Here is a 23,905-nt window from a genome sequence, read left to right as displayed (position 1 = left end):
AGTGGCAAATTTACTGGCACTGCTAACAATACTTGTGTACCGTACTGGAAAAACATTACTAAATAAGTTTTAGGTTACACGAAAGAGGTAACTACACAACTCTGTTCTTATTGTCAACTTCAACGTGAAAAATTCTATGATTGCATTGCTTAACGATGGTTAGTTGACAGTAGATATAAACCTAAGAATGGCGATATACACAAAGCTAATTTTTTGAGACGTAAATGAAACAACTGACGCCAGCGGTCTAATTACAAAAATCATATTTTGCCCAGGTATCGCCTAACGCAAGTTTCAAATCTTTACACTCGGAATAAACGTTTTCCTATCTTATTAATTATATCTCAAGTAAAACCAATGACTATCTAATTAATGTAATTGTTATTTTCCTTAGTTATCAATGGCGTATTAAAAGATGTGGGGGCTTGAACGTCTTTACCTTTAATTTAGGTTAAATTCCTCATATTTTATTTTAAGTTGCCAAATTATAATACCCTACAACGTTTTTCTCACCACGTTATTGTTTCGCTATTTTAAATTCTAGCTTCCTGTGCCGTTAATAGATGCTACTCTGGTTGAAACTGTTGTTTAAAAATTCGCTTGAGATGACCGAGCAAGTCTGCTTTTTTATTAGACCAAATAACTAATAGCGTTTTCCATTTAATTGCTCAAGATTCGCTCCGAATCTGTCTCTGACGTCAGAGATCTCGCCCCAAGGTTTTTCATGCCCCAGATTCAGCATTAGGGAGGGTAGCGGCATGATTCTTATTGTCAACAATAATTGATTAACACATTAAAATTGCAATGCCGTACAAGGTTTACTCGGCAGTAAATAAGAGTATACCAATGGCTTTCCTTCATAGACTCAAATCTGACATAAGTCTGCTTTCATTGGCTGGGAAGTTCCTGAGCTAGCAACCCTGTTATAAAATTCCAAAATAAAATGGCGGACTGCGATGTCGCCTTAAACTAGTGTTAAAACTTTTCGGTTTTTAAAAACATATTATTTATAAATAAATTTGGTTCAGATGTATTTATTTTATTGAAAATTATTATTACTAAACAATTGTATTAACGTTAATTATTTAAAATTTTAACTAATATTTAGAACTTTAGGGTAAGTTTTAATAATAATTTAAAATTCGCGCAACAAAGATTACTGGTAGAATTATACGCCATTAGATGGCCTCCTAGGATGTAGAAGGATCATACAGATAAAAAATAAGTTATCTATGAGTAGGATATACGTTATTTCAGCTCAGGGGCCTTGTAATTTGTTAAAAAGTAGAAACTCTGACTAGCTTGCTTTTGAATTAAAAAGAGTTCCAAAATTAGAATATAAAACTTTGACTATAAGTGAAGATAAGTGTTAAGGTATTTTGTGAAAATAATTCTGTTAAATTTGCAGTTGAAAAGCCAGTCCTTTTCTTCAGTTTTAATATATTTTTGACTGGAAATGAAGGAGTGACAGCAATTGTTAAAATTATAGTGGGCACTGATCAATTTGACCCCATTTTTGTTAACAGTGTGTGGTCTCAGTAGTTTGTTTCTAATTTCAGGATTTCTGGTAAATTTACAGTAGAAAAATCAACGAACCGAATCCTATTCTTCAGTTAAAATTGATTTTATAGTAGAAATGAAGTTATTTAGTGAACGAGTGATACTAATGGATAGTACCATTGCTAAGGAAGCAAAGTTCATGTACACTGTGGCCCACAAAATGCTTTATTTTTTTCAAAAAAATTCCACTTGTTCTTTAATTAACTAATTTAGAGACTGAAAAAATTACTTAAATTGTGTTTTTTCCAACTGGAAATGTAACTGAATTCTTTAAATTGTTTTTTAAAGACAAGACCGAATCTGGTAAATTTTAGTTGGAAAATGCATGAATCAAGTATTGAAGTTAATGATTTGGTTGTGCGAAGTGAAATGTACTAAATTTAAAGAATTTTGATAACTGCACATTTGTGAAATTTATGATATCTCTGTAGCTCCTACCTTTAATTGATAAATTTTTAAGAATTCTTATGAAATTGAAACTCTAGTCTTCAACATTTTTAATAGTGCTTCTTTACATTTTGGCTTGAATCAAAGTGTAGGATTTTTCATTAACAAAACTAACATTTTTTACTACAAAGTGAAAAGTTATAAAACTTCTAAAAAAAACTGGTATGTAAATATGTAACTGAATGATTACTTATGGCATATATTTACAATAGTAATTTATACGATAAATATGCCCTGTAGGGCAGGGGAAAGAGCCAGATAAAATTAAAAATGCTTTTATCAAAGCAGTTTAAAGGTAATTTATGGGGGGGGGGGGTGAGTTGGGACCTAGAAAGGTACAGATATTTTTTACAATTACTTTCAAAAGCCAAATATATTTCATTACATTTCATCAATTTTCCTCTCCTTTTCACAAATTGATGTTCATAGAATCATATTTATCAGATGGAAATGTATATATTTTAAAACCCTTTCCTTAAATTTGAGCCTTGAAACTGTAACAGGAAACTGATAAAATATTAAATTACAAAGGATTACTAACTCTTGTAAGTTGACCATTTAATTTGTGGCAACTCACCAAAGAAAATACACTATTATATCAGTATAAATGTTTTGTAATCTACCTAATCAAGAATATTATCAACTACATAGCCCCTAATTTGATGATTAATTTAGTATTGATCTCCACCCATTGAGATATGAGAGACTGAAACTATATAAGGTGTTATGTTTTCCAGCAATATCCAGAAAAAGATCAGAACTGATCAGGATTTTTATTCTAATAATAATAAAAATAATAATCACCTAAGCTAATACCTAAGTCAGAAACCACAGGCTAGCATCTTGTTAGTCATGATTCAAACTCTAGTTTAATGTGAAAATATTATAAATTTAATACATATAGTTTTCAGTATAATAGTAAACTGGAGTTAATTTATTGGGTAGCATAGTACAACAAGTTTTAAGCAATATCAAGCCCTAAAAATAACAATAAAAACCAAGTGCCACTTCATTTTAAATATTATAAAATGCAAACTAACAGACAGAATTTATAAATTAAATGGAAGTAAAACTCGCTTACATATTAAATACAAATAAAAAAAGCATGATAATTACTTTACAATAACTATGTACTTATTTATTTATTCAAACTAGTGACGACACCGTAGCAGACGACTGTTTTAAAACAAAGGGCCAGATATAAGGTTATTAAAGTAAAAATCGGCCTTGACTAAAAAGCACAAAATACACACGGTTCACAAACACACACCGTTTTATCTTCAAACTGCTGGGCTAAAAAGCACAAAACACACACCATACACACCGTTCACAACCTTTGGTTTTTCTCTCTCTTTCAATTTCCTTCCCCCTTTGGATTTATTCGCACAACATGTCGGCAACATCTCCACTAATAAAGCTCTCGACACACAGCTTCCGTCGAAGCTCGCTCACAGTTAAAGGGTGGCTTATAGTGCTACTAACTTTGTAAGTCTGTCACGATTACAAGCTAAGACAATTGCGAAAAAGTTGTGCCCCGCAAAACTAACCGTGTGTAACGGCTAGGAAAAAGCACAACTTTACGTCGACCAGGCCCGTACGGTAAATTTATTTCATGACTAAAAAGCACAAAACACACACGTTACACACCGTTCACAACTTTTTAAATCGACGTAGTCGCTTCGACGGCAATTGAGGAAATGTTGTGCCCCGCAAAACTAACCGTGTGTAACGGCTAGGAAAAAGCACAACTTTGCGTAAGTACCGTTAAGCTGTTAAATTTGACGGAGGTGCCAAGGCTTATCGTTCAAGATTGTATAATATTCAAAGTACTTATATTTTTAAAACTCGTTTAAATTTTCCAAAACGATTAAAGTGTATTTTTGTGCCTCATCAGTAATTAACTTGAACAAAATTTAAAAAAACCCTTAATTTAATGATGTATTAAAAGTTTAAAGGTTACATTTAATAAAACTAAAAACCTATTTTTTCGAGAAGCTTACAGTATAATATATCTTAAAAATATTTCATTTATTATTTTGTGACCGTATTTAATTTTTAATTCGCATTAGAAAGTTGACATTTAAGCAGACGACGCGATTCACTTCAAAAAGGGAAAAAGTTGTGCCCCGCAAAACTAACCGTGTGTAACGGCTAGGAAAAAGCACAACTTTACGTCGACCAGGCCCGTACGGTAAATTTATTTCATGACTAAAAAGCACAAAACACACACGTTACACACCGTTCACAACTTTTTAAATCGACGTAGTCGCTTTTCGACGGCAATTGAGGAAATGATGTGCCCCGCAAAACTAACCGTGTGTAACGGCTAGGAAAAAGCACAACTTTGCGTAAGTACCGTGAAGCTGTTAAATTTGACGGAGTTGCCAAGGCTTATCGTTCAAGATTGTATAATATTCAAAGTACTTATATTTTTAAAACTCGTTTAAATTTTCCAAAACGATTAAAGTGTATTTTTGTGCCTCATCAGTAATTAACTTGAACAAAATTTAAAAAACCCTTAATTTAATGATGTATTAAAAGTTTAAAGGTTACATTTAATAAAACTAAAAACCTATTTTTTCGAGAAGCTTACAGTATAATATATCTTAAAAATATTTCATTTATTATTTTGTGACCGTATTTAATTTTTAATTCGCATTAGAAAGTTGACATTTAAGCAGACGACGCGATTCACTTCAAAAAGGTAAAAAGTTGTGCCCCGCAAAACTAACCGTGTGTAACGGCTAGGAAAAAGCACAACTTTACGTCGACCAGGACCGTACGGTAAATTTCTTTCATGACTAAAAAGCACAAAACACACACGTTACACACCGTTCACAACTTTTTAAATTGACGTAGTCGCTTTTCAACGGCAATTGAGGAAATGTTGTGCCCCGCAAAACTAACCGTGTGTAACGGCTAGGAAAAAGCACAACTTTGCGTAAGTACCGTGAAGCTGTTAAATTTGACGGAGGTGCCAAGGCTTATCGTTCAAGATTGTATAATATTCAAAGTACTTATATTTTTAAAACTCGTTTAAATTTTCCAAAACGATTAAAGTGTATTTTTGTGCCTCATCAGTAATTAACTTGAACAAAATTAAAAAAACCCTTAATTTAATGATGTAATAAAAGTTTAAAGGTTACATTTAATAAAACTAAAAACCTATTTTTTCGAGAAGCTTACAGTATAATATATCTTAAAAATATTTCATTTATTATTTTGTGACCGTATTTAATTTTTAATTCGCATTAGAAAGTTGACATTTAAGCAGACGACGCGATTCACTTCAAAAAGGGAAAAAGTTGTGCCCCGCAAAACTAACCGTGTGTAACGGCTAGGAAAAAGCACAACTTTACGTCGACCAGGCCCGTACGGTAAATTTATTTCATGACTAAAAAGCACAAAACACACACGTTACACACCGTTCTCAACTTTTTAAATCGACGTAGTCGCTTTTCGACGGCAATTGAGGAAATGTTGTGCCCCGCAAAACTAACCGTGTGTAACGGCTAGGAAAAAGCACAACTTTGCGTAAGTACCGTGAAGCTGTTAAATTTGACGGAGGCGCCTAGGCTTACTATTTGGTATTGAACACTTATTTTTTATAGCAATGCTCATATCTGAAACACCAAAAGTTTTTGGTTTTTTTTGGAAACAACAAACTTTGGAATTTGGTTAGTTATTTTATATATATGGGGTTCAAGTAATTTTAGATTTTGATAATTTTCAATTTTTGTTCAAATAGTTTGGAAACCGAAGACTGTCAGCTACTTCAATCAATGATCTTGTTCTGCAATTAAAGTGTTTTGTCATATTTAGTTATCTTTACCCTGTTAAAGGCCGAGAACAGAGATTCCAATTTCTCCTGTGTGAATTTTGACCCCCCCCCGCAAAATTGATTGACAGCTTGACTGATGGCTCAAAAAAAAAAGGTAAGCTACAATACATGGAATTGTCCAGGTGGTCATGTAGTCAAGCTGTCAGAGCTGACAATCAAGTGGTCAGAGATGTCAATCAGTTGTTACTCCTCAAAAAATTAAGTACAGGATAAGAGGGGTCTTCAAGTTATAATTTTAAGTTTAAATCTAGATTTAATTTAGGGAAACACGTTATCCCTTTTGTGTGATATTAAGGTTATCAGAAAATGTGCATTTTAACTATTAGAAATTTATTAAACCTCATAGTAGGGTAAATAATTGAAAACCTCATAGTAGGGTAAATAATTGAAAACCTCATAGTAGGGTAAATAATTGAAAACCTCATGGTAGGGTAAATAATTGAAAACTTACGAACTAAAAAAAAAAATTACACCAGAAATCATTAGGTAATAACCAGATAAGCACTTTAATACATATCAAATGGTATTACTTTGTTAGTGTGCTTCTTAATTTTTAATTGTGTTCTTTTTTAATGATGGATAGTCACAAGGGTTGATATTTTCATTATTTTAGAAGTTATTTTGTAACTATTTCAACATGTTTTATATTTTATTAACCACACAAATGTTAATTGTGAATATTTATAAAGCCCCCTAGGTATTAAGTTTTGTCGTGATTTTAACAAGACATTGGACTAATTAGGACCCAAGTTGGAAAGATCAAAATTTGTGTGAATACATCTTCAATTTCTTTGCAAGCAGCATTTTCCTATCATGCTTTCATTTTGTAAAGACACTGGACCTCAGAAATTATTCAAAGTTGATAAGGTAATTTTTCACTTTCTAGTGTCAAACTTTCCAACATTGAGTTGAATTAACTTTTTATTTTATTTGAAGGGAACTTGTATTCTGGTTAGTTGACTGTTTCATGTGCTGAATTAAGCAAAAATACCTTACTTTAATTTCTACAAAGGATGAGAAAAGAAAGCCAGCCCAAAAATTTATCTGAAGCTGAACCTAATTATTCTTTCAATCAAAAGATGCCAAATAGTTGATTTTATAAAATGTCTTTACGCTTGCCCAACTTGTTGAAATGTTGCCCTGGAATAGTTCAGCCAATGCCTAAGAATGAGTTCATAAACTCTTCAGTGGGAGAGAAAACGGATCCACAGCTGAAGCGGGGAGGCAACATTTCAACAAGATGGTTATTTTATAAAAAGAACTTACTGAAATCTATTAACAGGATGCATTAATAATTGCATTAAAATCACCATCAAGTTGATTGTTATAAATAATGGAACAAAATTTCTTGGGACAACAACATCCACCAGTATTGAAAAATTACATCCATGTTTCACAAATATTTATGGATTTTTAATGCGATATCATCATTAATATTATACAGTATTTTTAATTACACAGCAAAGACTGAACATACCAGTAACATTTTTACTCAAAAAAATGATTGAATTTAATGGCCTACAATTATTAGCAGTTTAAACTTGATTGAAGTTGTGTGATGATTTAAATGCAAAAATTGTGATATTTAAGTTAGTTAATTTCATAGTTAACATCTACTTCCATCACTTCCAAGAAACACTTAATTTTGAAATTAATCCATATTGAAAAAGATTATTAAGTGTAAAAATACTATTACATATTGGAACTTAAATCATACAATCAACTACAAGAAATGTAAATTTTACCATGTAAAATTTAATAACCCTTTGTAAATTTTGAAAACAAAAGATTTAAAATTTATCAGATCATTTTTCATTAATTTAATTATAAAGTACTATAATAATTATATAATTTTCGTACATTTGGAAATTGTATTGATGGTTAATTATTAAATTTGAAAAATTTATCTAACAGATATATAATTTTTAGAAATGATGATTTTGTTTTGACAAATGAATAATTTAAAATTGTCTAATTTAAAGAAATATTTAAATAACTACAATTTAAAGGTTTTTTTGGTATATCTTGATAACTCACTTGAATGCCATCACCTTTCTTATTAAAAACCATGAGGTCCATCGTGTTTTCCATTGCAAAACGTGAAGTCCATTATGTTTTCTAATGAAAAAAATAAAGATTAACGTTTCCTGCTTTTGAAAGCCACGACGTCCGCAATTAACAACCTAAATTTCTACATTGATTAAAAAAAACACTTAATACACAAGTACTTGCTTACCATTAGCGAAACTTTAAAGGGCAACGCAAGTAAGCTGGCATTTGTGTGCCTATGTATGCAAAGTGCGAAATTTACTGTAAACTCTGCCAGTGGCATAGCTGATGGTCCGCAGGGCCCGCGGTGCCTCGAGGTTCAGAGGAGGGCCCCGCTCACCATAAAAAAATTAAAAAGGGGGCCTCATAGAGATTTTTGCGGGGGGGCTCAGAGTTCTCAGCTACGCCACTGAACTCTACATGGTCTTGCCAGTACCGAGTGGGGGTGGAGGGCTCCATTAAGTTGGCCCCCCCTCTCTACAATTTTAAAAACTTTCATTGCGACCTCGATGCGACCATATGCAAAACTAAAAAAAAAAGATGCGACATAATTGTTAAGTTGGAATAATTAAAACAAAAGGGGGGGCTAACTTAATGACAGCCCCCCCACTTTCAACTATCAACCCGGAAACACAACCAATAGAATGCAACCTCAATGCGACGTTATGCGACACCCTTACTTTCGAATGCGACATCTTAGTTAACGAGATAATCGCTATCGTAAGTGGGGGCTAACTTAACGCAAATGAATGCACCGCCATGTTAAATGATTGCAAATGAATGCGACCTCATTTTAAATGAATGTAAATGAATGCGACGCCATTTTAAATGGCTGCCATTAAGTTAGGTCCCCACAACTAATATCGATTATCTCAAAAATTAAATTGTCGCATTCAAAATTAAGCATGTCGCATTCGAATAAGGGTGTTTGAAGACCACAACTGATATAGGGGGGCTCGCGTTAAGTTAGCCCCCCCACTTACGATAGCGATTATCTCGTTAACTAAGATGTCGCATTCGAAAGTAAGAGTGTCGCATAACGTCGCATTCTATTGGTTGTGTTTCCGGGTTGATAGTTGAAAGTGTGGGGCTGTCATTAAGTTAGCCCCCCCTTTTGTTTTAATTATTCCAACTTAACAATTATGTCACATCTTTTTTTTTTAGTTTCGCATATGGTCGAATTCGATCGCAAATGAAAGTTTTTAAAATTGTAGAGAGGGGGGGCCAACTTAATGGGGCTGGGGTGGCTGGGTTAAAAAGCACCATGCTTTTTATTTATTTTTTTGCCACAGAGCTTGCATTGCCCTTTAAAGTTTCAGGACATTATTAAGTTACCGTCTTTTCTATATCCTTCAACTGATAAGACACAAATAGTTGCTTTTATTTACGGAACTTTTGGGATATCCATTAAATTTCTGTCTTTAAAACTTTCTCAATGGCTTTGACACAAGTACTTCACAAATATGAGAACTGGATATTTAAGGCTACACGCCTCCGTAGAGAACCTTTAAACAGCGGCGATGTTGCGGACATCTAGTGCAAAAAAATAAAAAAGGGGAAGGAAAATGGAATTTATGAAAAAGAAGTGAGACACTTTTATAAATACTTAATAGGCTAATTTCTGTTGTACAAGCTTAATAAATTAATAATAAATATTAAATAATAATTTAGTTTGTTTTTTTTCTCTCAAAATTTAAAAAACAAATTGATCTAAGTTAAGAGGTTGCAAGGTAAACTCCCTTTTAAAACTCAATTAAATAATGGAAACTAGTTAAAGCTAGATTTTTCAAACTCGAACTCGATAAGAAAATTTTGAAAACTAACTCGACTCAGTAGTAAAAATTGATACTCACACACCCCTACTGAAAATGTTGTGTGTTTTTTTTTTAAAAACAATTCAAACTATACATTTTAAGATTTGCAGGAATATGGTTTTTTGAAATTATATCCAATTCCAAAATGAGTTTTAAGGTTGTTCGCTAAAACAAAATTTATAAATTTTATTGGAAACCATTTGGTTTAATTTTTTACTAAAAATCAAAATAATGATTGTACTATTTGTAAAGATATTACGGATCTCTAGTTCCATTATGAAGAAATCGATTCAAATCATATTGTGAAGCGTCACATGGTGGAATTGGAGTCACAACCGTCTTTTCAGATGAAAAATTCTGAGTTATAAAATTCTTCACCCTACGAAATTGCAGAACAAGATCATTGATTGCAGTAGCTGACAGTCTTCGGTTTCCAAACTATTTGAACAAAAATTGAAAATTGTCAAAATCTAAAATTACTTGAACCCCATATATATAAAATAACTAACCAAATTCCAAAGTTTGTTGTTTCCAAAAAAAAAAAAACTTTTGGTGTTTCAGATATGAGCATTGCTATAAAAAATAAGTGTTCAATACCAAATAGTAAAAGTAAAGAAGACATACTTGGGGTTTTGTAGAATACGTTGCAAAAAGTTAAGTGTTGATTCGATGTTTCCTCCACTTCTACCAAAACCGGAATATCTGTCCCCGTTAATCAATGCTGGAATCAATTTACGCCAAATTTAATAAATTACAAGTGATTTAAGGAAAAAAAGTTTTAGTAGAAAACTTACACGACACACGTTTAGCCAAAGCGGTACAAAACTCAATAGCATAGTTATCCCAGAATATTCCTCGACCACAAAATGTTTCTTAAAGAAGAAGAGAGTTAAAAAAGATATCCAAATTATTATAAAAAAATATTCACCATAAAAAATCTGCCCTTCCTAACAGCAAGTTAAGCAACACGTACTTGGCAACAATAAAAGCTGAATGGGCAATATTTTAAATATATTAACATTAATAAGACAAAGTTTACTGCAATAAAAATGTAATCACCATTGTTATTTCCGGCCAAGTTTCCGGGGTATGGATTCGATCTCCGCCTTGAGCTCCTTGACCACGACCTAGAATGTAAAACGAATTGTTTGGTGTGAAAAATGATATTAAAACAATTGTGTTCATTTCTTCTTACCTCTACTTCGAATACCTGGCATAGTCAACAACAAACTTGAACAATAATGAATATAGAATTGGAATGCCAGGTTTTCTTTTTTTTTTCAATTTTGTTCAACTGATAAGACACAAAAATATCTTTTTGGAAAATTTAAACTAATTTTAAAAATATAAGTACTTTGAATATCCTACAATCTTGAGCGATAAGCCTAGGCGCCTCCGTCAAATTTAACAGCTTCACGGTACTTACGCAAAGTTGTGCTTTTTCCTAGCCGTTACACACGGTTAGTTTTGCGGGGCACAACATTTCCCCAATTGCCGTCGAAGCGACTACGTCGATTTAAAAAGTTGTGAACGGTGTGTAACGTGTGTGTTTTGTGCTTTTTAGTCATGAAAGAAATTTACCGTACGGGCCTGGTCGACGTAAAGTTGTGCTTTTTCCTAGCCGTTACACACGGTTAGTTTTGCGGGGCACAACTTTTTCCCTTTTTGAAGTGAATCGCGTCGTCTGCTTAAATGTCAACTTTCTAATGCGAATTAAAAATTAAATACGGTCACAAAATAATAAATGAAATATTTTTAAGATATATTATACTGTAAGCTTCTCGAAAAAATAGGTTTTTAGTTTTATTAAATGTAACCTTTAAACTTTTAATACATCATTAAATTAAGGGTTTTTTTAAATTTTGTTCAAGTTAATTACTGATGAGACACAAAAATACACTTTAATCGTTTTGGAAAATTTAAACGAGTTTTAAAAATATAAGTACTTTGAATATTATACAATCTTGAACGATAAGCCTTGGCACCTCCGTCAAATTTAACAGCTTCACGGTACTTACGCAAAGTTGTGCTTTTTCCTAGCCGTTACACACGGTTAGTTTTGCGGGACACAACATTTCCTCAATTGCCGTCGAAAAGCGACTACGTCAATTTAAAAAGTTGTGAACGGTGTGTAACGTGTGTGTTTTGTGCTTTTTAGTCATGAAATAAATTTACCGTACGGGCCTGGTCGACGTAAAGTTGTGCTTTTTCCTAGCCGTTACACACGGTTAGTTTTGCGGGGCACAACTTTTTCCCTTTTTGAAGTGAATCGCGTCGTCTGCTTAAATGTCAACTTTCTAATGCGAATTAAAAATTAAATACGGTCACAAAATAATAAATGAAATATTTTTAAGATATATTATACTGTAAGCTTCTCGAAAAAATAGGTTTTTAGTTTTATTAAATGTAACCTTTAAACTTTTATTACATCATTAAATTAAGGGTTTTTTTAAATTTTGTTCAAGTTAATTACTGATGAGGCACAAAAATACACTTTAATCGTTTTGGAAAATTTAAACGAGTTTTAAAAATATAAGTACTTTGAATATTATACAATCTTGAACGATAAGCCTTGGCACCTCCGTCAAATTTAACAGCTTCACGGTACTTACGCAAAGTTGTTCTTTTTCCTAGCCGTTACACACGGTTAGTTTTGCGGGGCACAACGTTTTCGCAATTGTCTTAGCTTGTAATCGTGACAGACTTACAAAGTTAGTAGCACTATAAGCCACCCTTTAACTGTGAGCGAGCTTCGACGGAAGCTGTGTGTCGAGAGCCTTATTAGTGGAGATGTTGCCGACATGTTGTGCGAATAAATCCAAAGGGGGAAGGAAATTGAAAGAGAGAGAAAAACCAAAAGTTGTGAACGGTGTGTATGGTGTGTGTTTTGTGCTTTTTAGCCCAGCAGTTTGAAGATAAAACGGTGTGGGTTTGTGAACCGTGTGTATTTTGTGCTTTTTAGTCAAGGCCTAAAAATCTGCTTGCTATGAGTATGAAGGTTTCGTTATTTGGAATACGTGTATTTTGCTGTGTCTCTTTTCGCTATTTTCTTATGGAAAAAGTAAGTAATTTCCAATGTAGTCCCCCCCCCTCCTCAACGAATAGAAAACCCTGGAAGTACAAGCGTACTCCTTTGCATTTTAATATTTTATCAGTTTCCTGTTACAGTTTCAACCCTCAAATTTAAGGAAAGGGTTTTAAAATATATACATTTCCATCTGATAAATATGAATATCAATTTGTGAAAAGGAGAGGAAAATTGATGAAATGTAATAAAATATATTTGGCTTTTGAAAGTAATTGCAAAAAATATCTCTTAAAATCTAAAGAAATATCTGTACCTTTGTAGGTCCCAACTCACCCCCCCCCCCATAAATTACCTTTAAACTGCTTTGATAAAAGCATTTTTAATTAATAACTATGTTCACTCAGTAAAACCTTTATTCTCTAACCCTAACTATTTAAACAAGCCTTTCTTTTACAATTCCAAAATGCAACTGCCTAAATATTTTAAAAACAACCGCGCGCGGTTAACAAAAATACTTTCAAAAACTCACATCTCGCGTCGCGTGAAATTCTTGAACTAATTTAAATCTACTCTCACGTTTAATAATAATTTTGACGGTATTTCCATAGTCAAAACAAAACACGTCCCCGTGTTTACTCAAAATTAACACGAAATATAGTCATTCAGTCTGTTATTATTTTTTGTTCATCTTCGTAGACGTTGTGGTAAAGCTTCTCCCATTGGTTCTTCCGTGGGCAATTCATCAACGAAATAGTCGATTTGAGGAAGGTAATCATCTCCTAGGTTCCCAATTGGTTTTTCTGTTTCTTCTTCTTGGTCGTTGGGGTTTTTAGATTCATTCGGTTTCGTAACTAATGGCGTATAACACCTCTTCAAACGATTAAAAAATCTTTCGAATCGTTGTCTCTAGTAATTTGATAATTGACCTCCCCGACTCGCTCTACTATCGTGTATGGACCAGTCCAGGGCTGAAGAAATTTTGCACTAGTTCCAGGCGGACAATAGGGATTGTATTACCACACGCGGTCATAGACATTAAATGGGTTGAATTTAATGTTTTTGTCATATTGTTATCTCTGGTATGTTTGCTTTCTGCGAATGTTTCCAATAACATTTTCATGACCAATTATCCCAGTCGTTTTGATTCTCCGAAACATTCATGGTGAGCTTCTCCTCGAGCGAGCCATTTTGTCTTTCACTCAACCCGTCGCTTTGCGGATGATCTGGTGAAGTACGATGGCGTTTTATTCCCAGCTTCTCACAAAAATCTTGGAAAGTTCCGGAATCGAAATTTCAACCTTGGTCAGTCACGATAAACCTTTGGAATACGGTATGGACCCTTCTTAATTGGACGAGCATCTCCAGTGTCTATGTGATGTTGGACGTCTTTGACTAGTCCTAGGTCAAATTTGTCTTTGGCAAATAAATCTTCATTCTTCAATAGAAAATTAAGTTTTATCCAGCAAAGACCATAGACGTGAATCTTCAAACGAATTTGGTACGAAAGTATCCCCACCTTTATGCACTTCGTGTAAAGTACCAACAACACAATTGCGGTAAAGAGCGGTAGGTGAATTTCCAGTGTTTAGTAATTGAACATAAAGAGCGTTTTCGTTAGAGGCGACCAGCGATCTTCCCACAGCCAAAGTGTTCGATTGCCGAAACCACTCCACGGGTTCAATAAGACCGATTTAATTCTTACAAGTATCATGTTTCAAACCATTTTCTATTCGTCCACGAACTATCATTTCATTTTGAGCTGGTATTTCGACGTTTTCAACAAGACTTACACGACAAATTACTTGATCGCTTGAGTGTTGAGATCGAATCAATGGTAGAGTAATATCATCAAATGCTGGTCTTTTCACGAAACTCCAAAACTGCTCCCAAAGACTCGAGTAGATCACACCCAATAACGCAGTCATTGACTAATCCGTCAGCAATAAAAACATCCCAACGCTTTTTGAACGAACCGAATTCATATTCTACCTCTGTCACTCCTATAACCTGTATAGCTTCACCAGTGATCGAATATATTTTATGTCTAGTTTCATCATTAGGCTTATTGATGTTATCTAAGAGTCCAAGGTCACGAGCTAAAGACGCACGAATAATACTGATCGAGGATCCGCTATCGATAAGACCAGACGATTTAACTCCGTTGATCTTCACTGAAAAGTAATACGTCACTCCATTTTGACCTTTGACTTGACTAGCTTGATTTGAATTATTAGTTCGCGAATTTCTATCGTGTCCAGCATACTGATCTGGGCGTCGCTGAAAATTGTAGCGATCGCGTCAACTTGACGTTTAAAACATTATCTCTGTAGATGACCCTTTCTTCCACAATAGTAACAGGTTGGTCTCGAATTGCCATACTGCGGTTGCTCAAAACGCGGTTGCTTCCATTTGGGAGCTGGGTAATACTGTACCTGCTCAACAAACTGAGGACCATAGTACGGTTGATGGTTTAAAGGATAAGATGATTGATGCTGACTGAATTGTGTTGCTTGCTCATACGGAGTCGCGTAGTATTGTGGCGGATGAAAATGATCCAGATTCTTGGCGGTATTTCTGAAGACGTAGTTCAGCAACTTGAACAGCCAGTTTCGAGACGGTATCCTTCAATGATTCTATTTCATCGGTGGAATTATTCTTGGGTTCAGATGCGCTAACGGTCGGTCCTTGCGTGGCTCCCTGGCAATGGTTGTACGCGCCGTACGGACGAGATTCATTTCGTCGTAGTTCATTTAACGCTTCGAACCGCTTCGCAACCGACAAAGCCTCAGTCAAATCGCATGGGTTGGCTGGAAATACTCGGTCTTGCAATTCCGGTCGAATGCCCTACAAAATTTGCTCCAGAATTAACGTATCGTATGCAATAACCCCTATTCCTGGCATGGCTCTTTCTACCAATCGTCGAAGATCCTGACAAAAATCATCCAGGTGTTCTCCCGGCTGTTGAAATCTGGCTCTAAAACCTGCCACGTAAACTCGTTGTCGTTCCGCCTGAACGAAAGCGTCTTTAAGGGCATTAAGTAGATGAACATACGATCCCTTCTGGTGCACTGTAAGCCCATCGTGAATATTGAAGGCTCTTCTTGTTAAAAATGTTTGCAGGATTGTTCTCTTCTTTTCGTCATTCCATTCGTTAGCGATAGCGCACACCTCGAAGTACTTTTTCCATGTTCCAAAATCACCATCACCATTGTACTTCTCGGGGGGCGGCATGAATAGTTGACCGATAAATGGGGGCAGGATCAACATCGGGGTCTGGTTGTCTTCGTGGCATTGCTTCTAAAACTTGTTGTGTGTACGTAAAACTTCTGCCACCAAAATGTAAAATTGTTTATGTGTGAGAAAAATAAGACCAAATAACTATGTTCACTCTGTAAAACCTTTATTCTCTAACCCTAACTATTTAAACAAGCCTTTCTTTTACAAATCCCAATTGCAACTGCCTAAATGGTGTTGGTCCATTTGATCGCAAAATATGTGATCGACAGTCGATCATTATACGTTGCAATTGATCGAAATTCCATTTGATCGAATCTCATTTGTCATTTGTTTCATAAGATCGAACCTTCAAATGATCGAATACTATTTGATCGAATTCAAAAGTATTTATAGTACCAGTTGGTATGTTTTTAATTTACCGAATGTCAATATGAAGTGCAGAAGGAATAATGATGGAATAATTCATTGCTTAAGTGCAGAAGGAATAATGATGGAATAATTCATTGCTTAAGTGCAGAAGGAATAATGATGGAATAATTCATTGCTTAAGTGCAGAAGGAATAATGATGGAATAATTCATTGCTTAATTGCAGAAGGAATAATGATGGTATGTTAAGTTCATTATTAACTATTCTACCTCTACTTTATATCTAGGGAATAACGATAACTATCTTATCAAGGATCCTATATGTTAGAAGAATATGAGGCGAGGGACGAAAAATGACAGCGCCGTCGGAGGGTCATGCGCGATAGAGAATCCGTCTTTAGATTCCGTCAAGCACAAAAATGGAGGAAGCCCCGCCAAAATTTGCCCTTGAGGGAATAGAAACAAGACGTCCCACGTTTAGAGGCTCTCTAAATATCGACGGCGCTTCCGGCGTTTTGAAAACACGGGCTGGCCGGAGGGCTACCTATCCTTCTAACATATAGGATCCTCGATCTTATAATGTAGATATTCAAAAATAACGTTACAAAAAAATATAAATATAACTATTGAGAAAACCTATTGTAAAAACACGCAATAATTATTTTTTTCCAAAATCAAGAAGAGGAGCCAGCAATTCAAACAGCTGTCTGGTTTCGCCCTTTTGGGGCAATTTAACCCAAAACTATATTAGAAACCCATATACATTTGATTTAGTAGCTTTGAAAGTGGAAATACTAAAATTTATCAGATTAATTTATTTACATATTTATAAATTATATATTTATTTTCATATTTATTGATGTATTATATGTTTATTTACTATTTATAAATTATATATTTATTTGCATATTTATTGATGTATTATATGTTTATTTACATATTTATTAATATATTATATGTTTATTTATATATTTATATAATATATATTTTTTTAGATATTTATATAATATATATTAATTTACATATTTATATAATATATATTAATTTAAATATTTACATAATATATTAATTTACATATTTATATAATATATATTAATTTACATATTTATATATATATTTATTTACATATTTTTTTACACTTTTATATATATATAATATATATTTGTTTACATATTTATGTAATATATATTTATTTACATATTTATGTAATATATATTTATTTACATATTTATATAATATATATTTATTTACATATTTATGTAATATATATTTATTTATATATTTATATAATATATATTTATTTACATATTTAAATATAAGAAATAAAATTTCGAAAGAAAAATTGTGTAGTTTAATAAATGATCCCACGAACCCCTTTGTAAACTGAATAGGGACATCATTACTCAAATCTAAGACCTAAATATTATATTTTTTTAAGTATTCGAGGTACGAATGGTTTCAAAAATAACGCACATGTCTAAGCTCATACTTTCAGGATTATGGAATTCTATTTTCCTTATTAAAATATGAACTTACCTTCGTTTTCAATATTCGCTGCATTTGTTGCGTTTGGGTCACACATGGTTGGATTCACACTTAATTCTTGAAGCTAGATAATCTGATTGTAAAATCCTTCATCGTACCTTTGAATTTTAAAATTAATGTAAATTATTTGACGTGAAATGAAAAGGTTTCCTGGAGCCTTAATCTGTACTTGGTCTATGTTCACGTAGTAGATGTGAATCTGATAAAATTTAACGTTTCTTGTACGCAAATGAATTTGTTTTTTTTTGAAAATTTGTCAGTAAAAACCAAAATATGTTTGGAAATATAAAGGTACCGATCTAGTCAGCAATATTATGGATGTTTTTAGTACTACAAGCAGAATCTACCTTTTCAAGTTCAATTCTGGTAAATCCAGGGTAGGTATAATTTGAATGGATATTACGTGGTTGGTTCGCGTTGTAACCCGGCCACTTGGAGACTTGGGCGCCGCCCTGGGTATTAGCCTAGCTGATTATTATTATTATTTCCTGATATTCGGATCAGGTACGAAGTAACATTTAAAAATTCAACAGGGATTCGTCTGAATTGAAGTTTTCCAGCGGCTATTTACGGAAAATTCGTGATTCTGTACTGGATTTTTCCCGCTTTTAACGTTGCAACTTGGAATACTAAACGTCGAATGAAAACGACTTTGGCAAAAATGTTATTTTTCGCCTGTTAGGATTCCAAAACCCTATATACTGTACTACGCAACAGCTTTGGTGTTTCGTTATCTTATCTGTTATGAAATTTCTTCGGTGTAAAAGTATACTTAATAGGTAGAATGTAGACCGCGCTTTCAAAGATAAGGATCCTTTCATTGTTTCCAATAGACGCTTCAATACCAAATATTTCTCTTTAAGCCATTTCGGGATCATGAGCAAAATGTTGGTCAGTTACCAGATTCGACTGACTGTTAAACTAGGTTAACTACAATCGATACTTAAGTTGTCGATAACGCCAATGTCGAATTTTACATAACACTCCAACCGTTAGGTCTAGAAAGTTCAATCATACCCTCGGTAGCCTATTAAGAATTTTTATGTGTGGTTTTTTGGCAATTCGACCTTGAAATACACAAACATTTTTGAAATAAAGTTCGATTTGGATAAAATAAATTATTTTTGGTGGGGCCACTTTATGCTACGTTTAGAGTCGATCACATAAAAATAATTTGACATGAGTTATTTAGCTAATTTCGTTCATAAAGCACTCTTTCGATAAAATATACGTTAACTTTTCTGGGTATAAATACAATAATGTTTTTGTTTACAGACAGGGTGATTGAAAATTGTTTTTAATGGACAGGATGATTCTCATAGCTTGGTAATGGTAAATTTATATAATTATATTAGGAAGTACGGTGATTGATATAATGTTCGTTACTTTTAGGTCTTTATAGCAAAGAGTATGGAGAGGTCCGCAACGAAACGTTCACCACCGAGGGGGTTGACAATGGGGGAAAACATCTGGAAACCGAGCTTCAAAATAGCTACCGCAGCGACATTTCAGGATTCTTCGTTGTGGAAAAGACACAAATTTAATTGCAAAAATGGCGCCAAAGAGAATTCTTGATATCGCGTGGTCTTTTCTTGGAGTACCTTTTTAATTTGAAAATGAATTTAGATCATATATATATTTCCTCCAAACTCTTTGTGCCAACCACCGGCGCGGTTCAGAAAATGTAATAATTATTTTATAAGAATTTCGTTTCTTCTCGAAATGGCGCTGCGGTAGCTATTTTGAAGTTCGGTTTTAAGATGTTGTTCCCCCATTGTAAAACCCCTCGGTGGTGAACGTTTCGTTGCGGACCTCTCCCGGTTGTTTTATCTCTATTTCCTTAATACTCGTTGTTTATAACGCGCTTATTAAGTCAACAATTCATCTCTTAAAGGGGAACGGTCAAGCTTAAAAACTAAAATTTATGGCGAAAATAAAATAAAGAAATTTCGGGAAATTGAAAAGCACGCGTCCGCAGCGACACCTGGTGAGAAATCGGTGAGACAGAATAACAACATAAAAGCGCTCTCTGCTGAAGAAGCAAAAGATTTGTATCGCACGCGCGGCGCGTTCCAGTTATACGAGACCTAAACCTACATTGCGCGATTTTATAAGTTAGGGTAGTTCGCAAATCGCTCACTACTATACTAAGGTCCTACTTAAGATGGCGGCTAAAATTAAAACTCAAATACTTGGCGTTATTTTGCGTTTCAACTTTTTAAGCCAAAAACTATTATTCAAGACAAAATAGGGTACGTGTAAGTATATTGAATGTCTTGTTGATCTCTTGATACGCAAATAAGGCGATATTTGGAAAAGCCTGGCCGTTCCCCTTTAAGACGATTTCAAGGTTAATAACGGTGTTACTTTTTGGCTTTATATGTTCGGGTAGTTTCGTTTGGAAGCTATAGAGTAGTAGCACTCCGTAACTATGGCCATGGCCGCCATTGTGGGCGCGAATTTTTTATGAATAGGAAAAACCATGGGTGACGTTGTGTGACCTAGCACTGCCATTACTCTATTGCATTGGAATTATTGTTTTGAAGAGGTGAAGGCGGAAGTAAGAGGTTTTGTGTTTCGAGGAAAAAATACTAGATGGCGTTAAAACTCGTCTCTTGGCAGTGTTGCCGAAATATATTTTTGCTTAAATTTTACGCGCGAAACTTTGGAATTTACAACTTGAAATATTGATTGACACGGGGGTGACAATATAGTCGATCTTTATTGACTAGCCAGAGCGACGGAGAGGCTTTTAGCGTGGAAGGGAAAACGACCGCATGTGGAGTTTGGGGATTGTAAGTAGACAAAAGATACTGCTCGAGGAACTTTCATGTATAAGCCGTTTCTTCACGGGCCCTCAGTGTTTATTCTCGACACGGGTCAAGTTTAAAAAAATTACATTTTAAATAAAACTGAAATTAATAAAAATAACTAAAATATTGAAAATATTTAAGATTATGATTTTATTCCACGTTTTAAGGGGCTGTTAATGTTATTGAAACCATATCAATAAAGTTTTAATAAAATTAATGCAGATTAAATAAACAACTTTCTATCACTATTTCTAAAAAAACACAATTCCAAGCTAATTATTTACAAATTAAACTTGACAAAAAGGTATATTAAGAAACGGTTGCTTCATATTTTACTGAAATCGTTTAAATTTTAAATCCACATATTTTTACCAATATTGTTTGAAATACACAAAAGTGACCACGATTTATCAAGTAAACCAGAGATATAAATAATATGAAAACAAACCTAGTCCATTGATACAATAGCTATAATTTAGTCCAAAGACAATATTTTCTACCTTAATTTTTTTAAACAACAACGGATCAAGAATGACAGAAAATCAACTTTTCTCTACAGAAAAAGTTTTGGTGTGATATCCCGCGCGAAAATATCTCGTTTAGCTATACCCCTCCCTTGTTTAGTCCAACAGCCATTTAGCCAAGCTTGGCGCCTAGTTACTTCTGCTGTGCTGTGGCCACGGAGTTGTGGATAAGAAAATCCTCTATTTCGGGGAAATCGACTGAAAGGGGATTTTCATTTGTTATAATAAAGAATTCCTTACTTAGCCTACGGGTATTTTTCTACCAGAGGGTTGTTTGATGGTCTGCTGCGAATACCGAAAATTAGCGCGTACCCCCTAGAATTTTAACATTTCGGGAAAATCGTACTTTCTTTGGTCGCCAAGGTGATTGACGACATGAACTTCGAAGTCTTCGAAAGTCCTATATTTTCGGAATATTTAACGGTAGCGACATCTTTGATCTTTCGATATTAACCAGGAAAAAGCGGTGGGGTTACGGAAAAACATTACTTTTTATTAGTAAAATTTATATCTCAACTTTGATAAAGATTCAGTAAATACCCTGTTGGTTTCTCTTCTTTTTGAAGGTTCAACCATAGTAATCCGACCAGCAGTATTTGAGTTATTGTGACAAAAAGAAAGTTACGTTTAGTCATTTGTAATTCATTTTTAGTATTAGCTTTATGAAATTGATCCCTGAAGTACTTCAAACCTTTTACTTCAAATCGCCGCAAACCGTTTATTTTTATCAGTTTTAATTGTTCTGTAACTAGTTCAAGAAAAAACCATGTTTTTCTGAACTTACCTCAGACTTCCCCCTTAAGAATTCTACTCTATTACTATTTCAGAGTTTTTTTTATTTGAAAGAACTATTATGATAAATATTCATTAATTAATATTAATAAAATAAAAATAACAATCAGGGGAAGTCAGCTAGCGACTTTTAATGCCTTTAAGCATATGTAACATAATTGCTCATAAGTATGCCACTAGCTCTATTTCTTCACTAACGGTTTGTTTCACAGATATTGCGTCATCCGTACCCTACGAAATATTTGATGTAATATTTGACGTCATCGAATCTTATGCCGTCGCTCAATTAGCTCTACTTCTGATAAACCGACGGTCATTATTTTAGTAAACAAACCGGTTTGAACAACCAAGGCTTAGGAGCTAAAAATGAACTACAATATACTGTCAAGTGCTGTTAATGCAATTAATAAAGTTTTCGGAGACTCAGGTTCTAAAATAAATTTGCATTGTCAAATAAAAGAAGCAGATTTATTAGAAAAAATTGTTGAAATTCAGGTTGAGCTTTTCTGGGGCATCTACAAGGTTGGAGTCTTTGCGGATTCTTTTGAGCCTAGGCCTAACTCTTCTAGGCTTGATATGGGTTTTAATAACGCTGGTGGAATATTCCACTTCGACGACTTATTCAATTTTCGGAAAGCGATCACGGAACCGTATTGTTAATTTTCCCCAGCCTTATATTTCTTTAAACTACTAATTATTTAACTTCATCCGCACAAACCGAGCGAAATTATAAATTGCAATCAAGCTAAATTGGGCGGACTAAAATTCCGACGGAAAAATTCCTTCTCAATTTAGAGGTTTTAAATTGGCTTAAATAAATATGTTGGTAGCCAATAGTGTGATTCCCAAAATTACTAGGATGAAAAAAAAAGGTTAAAATCTAACTTAGTCCACCTTTTTACTGGTTCGTGGTGAAACAAACCGTTAGTGAAGATTTTTTGAATGGAATAAAGGTACAGTGGCATACTTATGAGTAATTATGTTACATATGCTTTAAGTCAGGTGGCCGGGTTACAATGCGTAGGAGGGTGCAGTCGCTATTCACTGTACTAATGAGATCACGCGCAATCTTTAGTCTGTACCTTTATCAGTGTTGAGTCCTTCATGCAACAACATTTTATTGAAAGGTGAAACCGACGATCTCGGGCAAAACCTCTTCACCGTGTGGAGAGAACTCGCAAACTCAACGCAGGAGTGGTTCCGAGTTTTCACCAAGTGTCCAAAGCCAGAATCTTATCAGATTGAAATGTACTAATATATCCCCTTTAAGGCAGAGTTGTAGGGCAAAATTATCCACTTGAAAAGTTTTTTTTTAAAAAGCAAACAAAATCTGGTTTTTTATTCAGTTAAATAAACTACGAGTCAAAGGTGGAAAAAATTACCATATTTGCGGAAGCGAATACAATGACCCATCTATGCCATATCTTTAAACACGTCAATTACCAAATATTTATATCATCGAATTATCAGGCCAAATATTTTTGGAGAAAAGTTCGAGGCAATTTACTGAACCAAAACTATACTGTATTTCGATTATTAAATAATTTACCAAATAGCTGGCAAACTTTCCAATAAAAACATCAAAGCTTTACAAGCAAATTATATAGTTATAGTTTTTATATTTATATTCTTATTTAACATTAAAATAATTATATAAATAAAAACGATTATTGTCCATGGTAAGCGATATAATCTTAGAAGTGAAGAGAAGCACATTGTGAAAAACTAAATGAAAAGAGACTTAAAACGGTTTTAAAATTCACAATTTATTTATTTAAAAAATCCAACGTTTCGGAAGAACTGTTCCTCCTTTTTCAGGGATTTTTACAGTAATCTTCCTTTAAAATAGAAGAAATACACACGGATGCTTATTTCATATTTTAACAAA

The 23,905-nt window shown here is 33.8% G+C and overlaps 1 long non-coding RNA gene across 7 annotated transcripts; it reads right to left on the bottom strand.

Annotated features, from left to right (window-relative positions):
• Positions 1 to 7,770: 7,770 nt before the first annotated feature.
• Positions 7,771 to 18,564, bottom strand: LOC149968628 (uncharacterized). 7 transcript variants are annotated; one of them, XR_016480536.1, is made up of 11 exons: positions 18,236 to 18,564; positions 17,880 to 17,986; positions 10,907 to 10,921; positions 10,771 to 10,838; positions 10,506 to 10,583; positions 10,336 to 10,432; positions 10,221 to 10,284; positions 9,953 to 10,149; positions 9,751 to 9,876; positions 9,233 to 9,430; positions 7,771 to 7,966 (listed from the first exon to the last, which is right to left on the bottom strand). It is a non-coding gene; the product is annotated as an uncharacterized LOC149968628 (long non-coding RNA). The 7 variants fall into 7 exon arrangements; XR_016480535.1 differs by having other exon boundaries at positions 10,221 to 10,432; XR_016480539.1 differs by having other exon boundaries at positions 9,291 to 9,430; positions 10,221 to 10,432.
• Positions 18,565 to 23,905: the final 5,341 nt, after the last annotated feature.

Source organism: Leiobunum rupestre, chromosome 1 (assembly GCF_980474605.1).
Source record: "Leiobunum rupestre chromosome 1, qqLeiRupe1.1.hap1, whole genome shotgun sequence".
Lineage (NCBI taxonomy): Eukaryota > Metazoa > Arthropoda > Arachnida > Opiliones > Sclerosomatidae > Leiobunum > Leiobunum rupestre.
Note: the sequence above shows the minus strand (reverse complement) of the source record. Positions and strands in the feature narration are given on the sequence as shown.